This window comes from Ursus arctos, unplaced genomic scaffold, assembly GCF_023065955.2.
Source record: "Ursus arctos isolate Adak ecotype North America unplaced genomic scaffold, UrsArc2.0 scaffold_7, whole genome shotgun sequence".
Lineage (NCBI taxonomy): Eukaryota > Metazoa > Chordata > Mammalia > Carnivora > Ursidae > Ursus > Ursus arctos.
Window position 1 is genome coordinate 71624047 of NW_026623089.1, and position 12761 is coordinate 71636807.

Below are 12761 nucleotides of genomic sequence, written 5' to 3' on the forward strand. Positions count from 1 at the left end.
CCCATCTCCTTCCCTCTGGCAACCATCAGTTTTTTGTCTGTATTTATAGGTCTAATTCTGCTTTTATAGGTGGTTTATTTCTGAGCTCTTGATTTTGATTTTGTTCAATTGGTCAATGTGTTTGTTTGTTTTCTTGTTTTTTATTGACAGTAGTTCACTTTTTATTTTTAACATGCTATATCAAACAGCAATAGGAATTTTCACACGTACTTTTTATTTATTTTATTTTTTTTCATTTTCACCATCTCTTGGATGCACTTTATTTTTAAATTTTTTCCCATTTTTAAATTTAAATTCAATTAATTTATATATAATGTATAATTGGTTTCAGCGGTATTGGTCAGTGATTCATCAGACTTACATAACACCCAGTGCTTATTACATCATGTACGCTCCTTAACGTCCATCACCCAGTTACCCCATTCCCCCACCTCCATCCCCTCCACGTTTACCTGATTCTGGACTCTTGCCTCACCTAGCTAGTGTCTAAATGTGGCACTGGGGAAAGGGCTTTCTGTGTATAAGATGAATCAGCTGGCCTCATTGATACCTACAGGACCTACATTGGAATAAAGCATTCATACTACTGGAAGGGAGATGCTTTCTTCCCCTTCCTCTACCCACTCAACAGATACTATGAGGTGTTACCTTAGTAATTCCAGAATTCTAAAATAAATGAAAAGAGCCTCAACTATCAAACTGATAATGCAGTAAGTAGGCTCTACCTTCTAATTTCTAGATCTCCAGGTTTGGGGACATTCTTTCCCTGTTGCATGTTTGCACCAGACTTATGGAATCCATATTTCAGCAGGGATACGAAACAATGTCAGCAACATTAGAGGGCAAAAGGGCTTTCAGTGCATCAGTTGAATTTTCTGGCCTCTTCTCTGAAAAGCAGTATTAACTAGACATGATCTCACTTGGACTTGGTGAGCACACTTGAGTTCTTTTACTTACCATAACTGAAGAAGTGATGAACTTTGTCAGTGGGACATAGATTTAGAATCATTTACTATGTATATGATATCAACTCTGATCCTATTTTGTACTCCAGGAAATTGGAGAATATTTTGTAAAATAAATACAAGTTTACTTATCTGATGGGAACAGTTCTTTTACAAGTTTCATAAGAATTGGTTGTATCTGAATTTAAGAAAATTTAAATCTCTGAGGAAAAATATATCGTTTCTCTTGTCAATTTTAACACTTTTTGACAAAATAACTATAACTCACTTTTAATAGGTATAATTTTATCTCCTTCCTCTAAAGTGGAAAGTTTCTGAGTTAATATTTCTTTATGATGCACTTATAAGGTGTGAATTTTGATAAGTGTTATTAATTCATCTCTTCATAAGAGTCTTTTACATTTCTGGTGTCTTTTTTGATGACCTTAAATTGTGTTTTATTTAAACTATCTCCTGGATAAATTGAATAGTGAAAATAAGTATTTATTAATACCTACCAATTTTTAGAAACTAGAAAAGAACTTTTTTTTTCTTGAATGTAACAAGTATAACAAGTATGATAACAAGTATATCAGATTGAATCAGAGAGGAATAACTTAAGAAATTACTGCTGCGTATCTAAGTTATTTTTATCTGTAATTAATTTGTGATTTCTCCCTCAATTACATGAGGTATCAGTTATGCCAGATGTGATCTATCATTTATGACATGTATGTTAAACTTTATATATGTGCATATACTGGAGTAAATAGTGTGATTTTAGATGTTTTTTGCTATTAAAATTGTCATCTTCAATTGGCAAAACATTCCTTGAATTATTAAGCCACATTCTGAAAGCATTATAAAACATTTAAAGGGAGATTACTTACTAGGTTATAAACCCTCAAATGAATAAAAAGAATAAAGACTGAAGCAAAGAAAAAAATGTAAGTGGTAGTTTATGAACATAAGGTCAAGGGACTCAGATGAGTATGGGTATTGTTGATAGCTTTTTACTATTCTTATTTGGCTGGAGGTGGTTTTCTGAAATGCCGAAAGAAAAGAGAGGCTTGGATCATGAAGAGCTCACACATAGGAGTATAATTTTTTTTCTCCAGTGGGTAATTCCATTCTTTGCAGACTTTTATTGTTTGCAGTCAAGAAAACCCTAGTGTATCTTTTATGTCCTGTGCTTTTCGTGTAATGGCAATGTGGCTCCATTACATTGAGGTACACTGTAAGGAACTAATAGAATGGAGGTTGTTGAAGGTGAACAAACTTGCTTCATAGCTGCAATTATGAGATTGTTTTCAAAGAGCCAGGCTCCTTCATCCTTGATTTATAAGACTAACTGGTTAACTTTGGCTTCTTTCCTCCTATCTATAAAGAGACACTGGTGATTAATTGAAAAGCACTAAGATTTTGAGAATATAAGTCGTTGGTTAAAATCAGGAATAGGGGGATCTAGACATATTCATCCTCCAAAGCAATTAACTACAAAGCCATACTTTTCACATGACCAGAGACAAATTCAGTTAAGATAGCTGTCTGTTGTCATAAATAAATTACTTTCCATAGCACCATATCCTAATGGAAAGGCCAGGAACAAGGGAAATGTTATAGCTTGGTCTTGATCCTAAGCCTTCTCTGAAAAGAGGACAGTCAAATAGAAAACTTTATGGAACTGACTATCAAAGTGCAAATAAATTTACCATTAGTCATTAGAACACACAAATTTGGGAGAGGAGTGTACCGAGAGTCATTTGGCCCCTAGTGATGAGATAAACTAACACCAAGAGAGGAAACTAAAATCAGTGTGCATTTGTTGAATGCTGTCTGTGCCAGGCCTTGTGCTAAGTGCCCTTCTATTTCATAATTAAGGCCACTCTGTAAGGTTGCTACAGCTATCTAAGTTTTGTCGTGGAGAAAAAATAAAGATTTAACTTTTCTATAGATTGTACAGCTTGTGTACTTAACCCCAGTTTTTCTTCTGTCAAATGTTCTTGACCTATTTAAGATGAAATAATTTGCCCAAGTCCTAAACAAGTACATCTGTCTCCTGACTTCTAGTCTGATTTTTTTTATATTGCTGTATTATTTGAAGATCATTATGCTAAATTATTGATCCAAAGTCAATCTACTGAATCATCTACTGCATGGATCAAATAACACTGTATACAGAGAAGAACACATGGAAGTATTTGAATAGTAGCACATAAGCAGCATTTTAAAAGAAAGGAAATCCTCAATGCATGACGGATTGTTCTATGTTAGAAAGAAAAGCATAAATGAATTGTCCCATGTGATATTCCAATACTTATCAAATGTTGTTTTAGAGTAACCTTGTTTTCCAGTGTAGGCTAGGAAAGGTAGCTAGATTAAGTAAATAAATATCTATTCTCTAAAACATTTTTTGGTGGATGCTGATTTAGTACCACATTATTTCAGCAAGAATATTCATGCTTTTACCTGTAATGCTCAACAGCAAAACATTACACAAAAGCTTTTGCCTGTTACTGAGTGAATACTTGATATTTTTATTCAGAATAACAATTGATGGTCCTGTTGTGCTTACAGGGATGTAATTCATTTCAAGTTCTTTTTACTGACTTTATATATTACAAGGGTATTATCTGAATGCTTTATTACTAGCTTCAAAGTCATAAGGTTCAATTTAAAGCTCTGGAGTATTCACTTTATGGACATATTTACCCAAATTAGGGAACAGAAATGACTTAAAATATACTTAAAAGTTGGGGCACCTGGGGGCGCCTGGGTGGCTCAGTCATTAAGCGTCTGCCTTCGGCTCAGGGCGTGATCCTGGCGTTCTGGGATTGAGCCCTGCATCAGACCCCTCCGCTGGGAGCCTGCTTCTTCCTCTCCCACTCTCCCTGCTTGTGTTCCCTCTCTCGCTGGCTGTCTCTCTGTCAAAGACATAAAAAAAATAAAATCTTAAAAAAAAAGTTGGGGCACCTGGGTGGCGCAGTCGGTTAAGTGTCCAGCTCTTGGTTTCAGCTCAGGTTGTGATCTCAGGGATTAAGCCTTGCATCAGGCTCTGTGCTCAGTGTGAAGTCTGCTTGAGATTCTCTCTCCCTCTGCCCCCACCCCCGACTCCCCCTTTTCTCTCTGTCTCTCAAATAAATAAATCTTAAAAAAAAAAAGATACTTAAAAATTGACCAATTATTTAGATATTTGTAGAGTAAGGACAGTGTGGCAGTAAGTCTGATGTGTCAGGTTGGCCCGGCTGTAGTACATGGTTGTTTAATCAAACACCAATTTCAGGGATGTGGTTAACATTTATAATCAGTGGACTTAAAGTAAAACAGATTTCTTTCCATAATGTGAATGGGCCTTATCCGGTTGTTTGAAGACATTAAGAGCAAAAGCTGGGATTTCGTAGAGAAGGAATTCTGCCTCAAAGCTGCAGCATCAAATTCTGCCTGACTTTCCAGCTTGCTGGCTTGCCCTAAGGATTTGTGATTTTCTAACTGCATAATCATCTGAGCCAGTTTCTTAAAATAAATCATATATATAATACGTAATATAATATATATATAATATTTAATAGCATGTAATATAGTAAAGAGTACCTAAAATAATAAAGATGATGAGGTTGTAACTAACTTTCAAGTTTTGTTATAGTGAACACAATTATCCTTTAAGTGTTTTGAATTGTTATTATTCACAACTCTTACCGTTATAAATAAAGAAAATCAAATTAACATATGGAAAATTAAAAAAAAAACATGGAAAATTGTTGGTTCCTGCCAGAGGGAAGGGTAGTAATCCAGTTAAGCCTTAGCGGCCCATGAAACCAGGTGCAAGGTGAGAGAGGAGTCTCACTCCCCTCGCAGCCTTACTTTCCATGTAGGTTCCACCCACTTTCTCACCTGCAGGCCAACTTCATCCACATGGTGGGAAATGTTGCATCATGAATTCTTGAGCAACACAACTCACAGCTTTTGTGCTCAATGAGTTCCTTTCCTCATTACCATTGAGTGAGCCCCTTGGCAGAGGACTTGATTGGCTCAGCTTTAATCAGGTGCCATTCCCAAGACCCTTCAAATAACTAGAGGTGGGGCCATGTAAGCTTTTTGTAGCTACTATAGAAATACAGATGAGAGAAGGAATGACATTTGGCTGACAAGACCAGAAGATTCTTGAACCAGAACAAAAATTAGCTGATTTTGTTCAGGATTTGTGTATAATAGTTTATAGATTGAACTTTATTTTTTCTGTGAGTTAGAAAAATGGTTCTAATCAGATGATAGCTGAATATGAATCAAGTATGAACTATTCAATTGAGTGAGCAGTTTTTAAATTAGGAAAGAAATCATTAAAGGACCTGGGTTTTATGTAGGTAGTTTGACAATAAACTTGTATACAAAATATCTCATGCAGCAGGGCAGGCATCTCAGCTTTGGCCAAGGCAGGTAGATGTGATAGAATAATTAGTATATTAAGAATCAAAAAACTTGAATCAGATTTCCTGTTGTAGCTGGGTAATCCTATTCCAATAATGTAGCACTTTATGTTTTCTTGAAGGTTGTAGGAAAAAATGTCCAAAATTTTGATTTTTTTAAACTCAAATATAAAGATTATCATCCCTAGTTGGAGAAAGTATAAGTGGGATAAATACAGTTACTCTAACCAAAAGGAGATTTTCTAATGACACAGGTTCTTCTCAATTAAAGAAATCATGAGTTGAAATGTATTTTTAAATCTTATTTGTGCACAGTTGTCTATGTGAAAAGAGAAAGCATCTTCTTGCCTTTCAGCTCTTTTGGCCATTTTCTGATCTGTCTCTTTTCTTTTCTTTTCTTTTCTTTTCTTTTCTTTTCTTTTCTTTTTTTTTAAAGATTTTATTTATCTGACAGAGATAGAGACAGCCATCAAGAGAGGAAACACAAGCAGGGGGAGTGGGAGAGGAAGAAGCAGGCTCATAGCGAAGGAGCCTGATGTGGGGCTCGATCCCACAACGCCGGGATCACGCCCTGAGCTGAAGACAAATGCTTAACCGCTGTGCCACCCAGGTGCCCCTTCTTTTTTTTTTTTTTTTTAAGATTTTATTTATTTATTCGTCAGAGAGAGAGAGAGAGAGAGCGAGCGCACAAGCTGGGGAGAGCGGCAGGCAGAAGGAGAAGCAGCCTCCTTGCTGATCAGGGAGCCTGATGTGGGACTGTATCCCAGGACCCTGGGATCATTACCTGAGCCGAAGGCAGATGCTTAACTGACTGAGCCACCCAGGTATCCCCTGACCTGTCTCTTTTCTTTGGAAGACTTTGCCTTTGCAGTTACCCTTCATTATGTCTCAGTATTGCTCACTCTACTTTGCCTCTTAAGCCATTACTTCTCTTCTCCGCTATTCCAAAGAGTAGGCATTGTTTCAAGAATGAAGTCAAGTTGAATTCTTCAGAGAGGTCAAGACAAAGTAAGGGAAATGTGTATTGAATTTGGATTTGCATGTGCTATTTTTTGGCCACTAATACCTCTTACCTTCTTATATGCCTAACAAATTTCTACTCATCTCCCAAGATACGGGTCAGATATCAACGCCTTTTTATAATTTAACTACTTTGGGATGCACTTGTTTTCCTTTTCTGTGTGAGCTACTTGAGAACAGGATTTTCATTCTAGTGATTTTCTTATCCCCAGCACTAAACACAGTGTCCCAAACAGAGAACATTCAACAAATGGTGGGTAGTATTCAGTGTTTGTCTGCATCAGAGACCCCTGCAAAGGCACAGAGATATGAGAGAATATGTAGTACTCAGGTACCTGCAAAGAGAATTCAGTGGTTGGAGCCCACAGAGCTCAGACTGGTGTTAGATACAGTGTTTGGAGCCCACAGAGCTCAGGCTGGTGTTCGATATAGTAGTTGGAGCCCACAGAGCTTGGACTGGTGTTAGAAAGGTAAAACCACCTGTAAGACTTGTTAAAGAATTTGGACTTGAACCTGGAGGCTTTGGGGTAGGTTATACCGGGCAGTTACTTAGATAGCTAGTGTTGTGCCAGGATCATGGTGACGCTAGTCAAATAAATCTGGCCCAGATTAATATGCTGGACGTGCAGATTCAGAATTAGCAGAAAAAGGCCTTTTGGCAAATGAAAGGTTTGTTTGGATTCTCCCTTTTTCCTCTCATTGTAATGACCGAAGGTTGGTGGCTATGGGAAATAGTCCTGGGGTTTATTATGTTTTAATACCTGAATTTATGTGAGTAAAATTACTTGCAGCAGCTAGGAGTGGAAGGTATCAGAGGAAAGATATTTTAGAAAACACTGTAGATTAATCTGGGAAAAACTAAGATTGGTTGACAAGTCTGAAAAAGAGGAGAAGGGAAAAACTTCATCATCACCAAAACAAGTTGTGAATAAAATGCAGGAGCAACAAGGAATCTTGAACCTGGGAGAAGACAGATTACAAAATGAGGGGTGGTTGGGTATGTGTTGTCAGTTGCACGTTGTGGGAATATCCAGGCTGGGTTAAAGAAATCCGGTCAGGCCTGGATATGTGAATGAGAGAAGAATGGGTCACAAACATGGAGGAGTAAGTCATAATTACAACAGCTGACATGTGTTCTACAAAGCATAATTACCAGGTATTATTATCAGGTATGGGTGACAGCCTATGATTGTAAAACTAAGAAAATAACATGCTTATGCTCCCCCAAAAATTCATGATATAAACCAGGGCCAAAATACTGACTGCCAATGTAATTCTCTCACTTATGAGGTAATCTTAAAATACAAGCACAATGCAATATTGTAATTCTAGTCAGGTGCTTAGTCAAATATGTACATCCACTTGAGGATGGAATGTGACAGGCTACAAATGGATTAACAGTAATAATAACAGCAGCATATTGCTTTTTCAGTTTTCATTCAGCAGCAGGATGGGGAGAAACTGCTTTTCACGCTGTACATATCAGTGATGAGGCCTGTGGGCCACATGTGATAACGTAATGATACTCTCCATCCACTTAGAGCCTTCACATCAACAGTACACATGAATTCTCAGTGCCAGCATCATTATGCACAATTTGCAGGGCAAAGGGGCCTGTACAACTGCCTGGGAGAACAGATAATTTTTATGACTTGGCCTGGATAGCACCTACTTAGTTCAGTTGGAGGATAAATTCCTTTCAACGATATAGCTTGTCCTTATGACCCAGGTTCATTTTCTTGCTCCTGAAGTTCTTTTCCTCATTAACATACTGAGGGGGCATTGGAACTGCCTTTACATCCCTTTGCACCTGCCTTTCAGTGAGTATGTTATAAATATAGAAGTGTATGTATGCATAAATATGTATATATACATGCATAGACTTATGTATATGTACATGTATGTATGTATGTATAGAATGGCTTTCTTGAGATACAATACACACACTGTAGATTCACCCACTTAAGTGATTTTTAGTAATTCACAGAGTTGTACAGCTATTAGAATATGATTACTTTTGAAATTGCCTTCAACTTTTTTTAGATTCTAGAGTATGGAAAGTGGATATAAATCTGAAAAAGTGAAAATTAGCAACAGCAGCAATACCAGTAATCATAGTTTGAGTCTGCCTAGTACTTTCAAATACATCACCTCACTTAAACACCCAACAACAATATAAGATAGGTATTCAATTTGTAATGAAAAACACTGGCGCAAAAAGGTAAAATACTTGGAGGTTAAAATAATTGGCATATGCTAAATGAAATACATCAGACTGAGAGAGACAAAAACCATTTGATTTCACTTATATGTGGAATCTAAAACAAGAATAAATGAATAAGCAGAAAGCAGAATTAGACCTATAAATAGAGATAATGAACTGATGGTTGCCAGAGGGAGAGAAAAATGGTGGGAGCAGAATGTGTTGAGGGTATGTGGGAGATACTGGCTTCTAGTCAGGGAATGAGTAAGTCATGGGAATAAAAGGCACAGCATAGGGTACACAGACAGTGATACTGTAATAGCGTTGTATGGTGACACATGGCAGCCACACTTTTGGTGAGCACAGCATAGAGTTGTTGAATCACTATGTTGTACACCTGAAACTAATGTCATATTGTGTGCCATCTATACTCAAAGAGAAAAAAATTGGCAAAGCTGAGATTTGATCTAATGTCACTGCAGTGCTACAATTCCTCACCCTGCTTTATCAGTGAATGTATTCATTTTATGTGATACAATTCGCTGGAATTTATTGGTCTAATATTTCCATCAGCATAATGTTTTCTTCATTTCTTACTTTGTGTATGTCTTGTTCAATTGATCATTTAGTGTTTGTTTTGAATGATAGCTACTCTGCTTTTACTTCTACACATTATCTAAAATGTCTCATTTTATTTAGACTTTATGTCTAAAAACAAACACTTTCTCAGAGGACAGAGTTTTACCCAGGAAAGGTGAGATGAGGCAAGGTGAGCAGATGAGAAGGGCCCATCTGAGGTAAACCCCTGAAGTGCTGGGAGTGGTCTGTGAGTTATCAGATCACAAGCTTCACACTCCTAGTGTGCTTGATGAATTCTGTGAAAGGTGAGGACAGCATATGCTCACGGCTTTTGCTGTTATCACAGTGTTATCCACGACCACATCCCCTTTCACCTGAAGCCTGAAAAAAAATCTGCCTGAAAGTTCTTTAGCATCCATGCCTCTGTACGTATTTGATATTATTCATGATTAATAAATTTGTTTGCCTCCTCTGTCTCTACCTTGCTTCATCTATTAGAACTTTCTCTCCTGTAGTTTTCCTACTTCAACCCTATGAATAACTCTTTTTTTCAGATTGTTATGCATAAATAGGATGTGCAACAACTTAGAAAGGGTCACGCTCTGCTAAGGAGACTTGGGTCATGATGATGGACAGCATATTAGTTTGAAAACAAAATTATGGCTTTTTATATTTGTATTTATTTTATATTTATATTTATAATATTTGATTAATTTTAAATTTAAAATAATACAAAAAAATCTCTACCAGCTCTCATGTAATACATCAAGAAGAAGCCAGAATTTAAGGTGTTGAGAAACATTGACCTTTTAGATACCCTGATCCTGAGAGACTGGAGAGGGTTTTTTGGTGTAGAATTTTGGGGTAAGTGAAGATGAGTAATGTTTCAGTACGTTCCATTCCTTTCATTAGTAGTACTCGGCTCCTTCTTCCACTTTCTTTCCTTTAGATCTTTTCATTATGGCCATGGAAATAACATTAGATACTTTGTGCCAATAGTGATTGCACTTTCTATGTTCAGTCAAGTGTGTTACTACTATTCAACAATACTAAGACACCTAACAGAGCATATAGTCTTGAGACTCCTATCATGAGTATCCTGGACATTAGATGTGTTTAAGCACCTACAGAGGAGGCCATGAGGTCTATGTCCATGAGGGTCAAAGATACTCTTGTGAAGATCTTTATCTTCAGGGAAAACAATGTAGACTAGCTTGATGTAAGAAGAATGAGCCAATGCAATAGGGAAGCAATAACTTTAAACACAACAGTGTATACTAAATAGTTTATACTTCAGATCTGCCAGTTCCCTAAGGGATCATAAAACTTTTGCCAGAGCCATGAAGAAAGGAAAATATACATATAGCAAGGTTTATTTTACCAGAATATCTTTTTGTTCTTTGGAGCATCTGACCGTATTCTTTGATAAAGTGTAGTGTGTAGGAGATATTCCTCATTTCAGGGAGAGGGCTGTTGAAGCTCATTGAAAGAAAGAAGGGTGGTGGAGGAAGAGCCCAGTGTTAAGAGCAGGGGACCAGCCCACCAAGAGGTCAGTTTCTTCGGAGCCTAGGGACCCAAAGAGTAGACGTTAGGAGCAGAAGTGCATCATGGCTGTACAGATGCCAGAGCACAACATACTATACGCTGAGCATGGAGAGTGAAGAGGGTAGACTCTTTCACACATTATCCACACTGTAAGTTAAAGAGGCCAGACAATAGTGTCAGCAGGAGTGGGAAGACAAGAGGGATGGGCCCATCATCATCCTCAACCAGTAAAAGACCACACAAAGAATTTTGTATATACAGAGAAATGGCAGTAGCAGTAAAGAAAGTAGATTGATTGATTGATTGGCCATTCATTTAGAAGAGAACAAAATGTAGATATTGTTACACTGACAGGAATAATCTGGTCAGGAGGGAAAACCCATTGATACAGGACAGCAAGGTCAGATATGGCGGTCTAGCACATAAGGGTAGAAGGTCATAGGTAGGAGCATCAACAATTCTTCCATTATAACAGGAAGGAAAGCAGAGCAACATGGACACCTGTGTGAGAGGCCCCTGGAAACTTCAGAAACCTATTTGGAGGGGAGGCCCCAAAATCCTGTGAGTGGGGGTCCAAACCTAGAAACTATATTGTGGTTATTATGGTAAAGTATCATCATCTATCATCCATCCATCCATCCATCCATCCATCCATCCAAGAAAACTCTGTGCCGGGCACTTTACCAGTTGCTGGTTGTATAAAAGTAAGCAAACTAAAGACTGGAATAACTTGGCAAAACAGTTCTCACAGAAGAGTCATGTCTAAAAAGCTCTGGTAGATAAATAATTTTTACAACATGTTGTTTAGTGGAAAATTTAGTTAAACAGGTTTTATTAAGGATAGCATTGCTAAATGATAAACTAGGAATGAAAAGGGATTTTAAAAAGGGAATTATAGAAGATTCATAGAAAAAGCAAGTGTCTTCATTACAGAGGAACATTGTCATTTTTAATTTTATCTCAATATTTTTTCACTATGAATGTTTTAAAAAATTTCTTATTATGTTATGTTAGTCACCATACAGTACATCATTAGTTTTTGATGTGGTGTTCCATGATTCATTGTTTGCGTATAAAACCCAGTGCTCCATGCAATACGTGCCCTCCTTAATACCCATCACTGGCCTAACCCAATCTCCCATGCCCGTCCCCTCTGAAACCCTCAGTTTGCTTCCCAGAGTCCATAGTCTCTCGTGGTTCATTCCCCCTTCTGTTTACCCTCCCTTCATTCTTCCCTTCCTTCAACTACCAATCTTCCTGCTATTCCTTCTGTTCCATAAATGAGTGAAACCATATGATAATTGTCTTTCTCTGCTTGACTTATTTCACTTAGCATAATCTCCTCCAGTCCCATCCATGTTGCTACAAATGTTGGGTAATCGTTCTTTCTGATGGCTTAGTAATATTCCATTGTATATATGGACCACATCTTCTTTATCCATTCATCTGTTGAAGGGCATCTCAGTTCCTTCCACAATTTACCTATTGTGGACAATGCTGGTATGAACATTGGGGTGCATATGGCTATTCTCTTCACTACATCTGTATCTTTGGGGTAAATACCCAGTAGTGCAATTGCTGGGTCATAGGGTAGCTCTATTTTTAATTTTTTAAGGGACCTCCACACTGTTTTCTGAAGTGGCTATACCAACTTGCATTCCCACCAACAGTGTAAGAGGGTTCCCCTTTCTCCACACCCTCTCCAACATTTGTTGTTTCTTGCCTTGTCCATTTTTGCCATTCTAACTGGCATAAATAAGGTGGTATCTCAAGGTGGTTTTGATTTGAATTTCCCTGATGGCTAATGATGTTGAACATTTTTTCATGTGTCTGTTAGCCATTTGTATGTCTTCATTGGAAAAGTGTCTGTTCATATCTTCTCCCCATTTTTTGGTTTGATTATTTGTTTCTCATGTATTGAGTTTGAGAATTTCTTTATAGATCTCGGATACCAGCCTTTTATCTGTAGGTTCATTTGCAGATATCTTCTCCCATTCTGTGGGTCGCCTCTTTGTTTTGATGACTGTTTCCTTTGCTGTGCAGAAA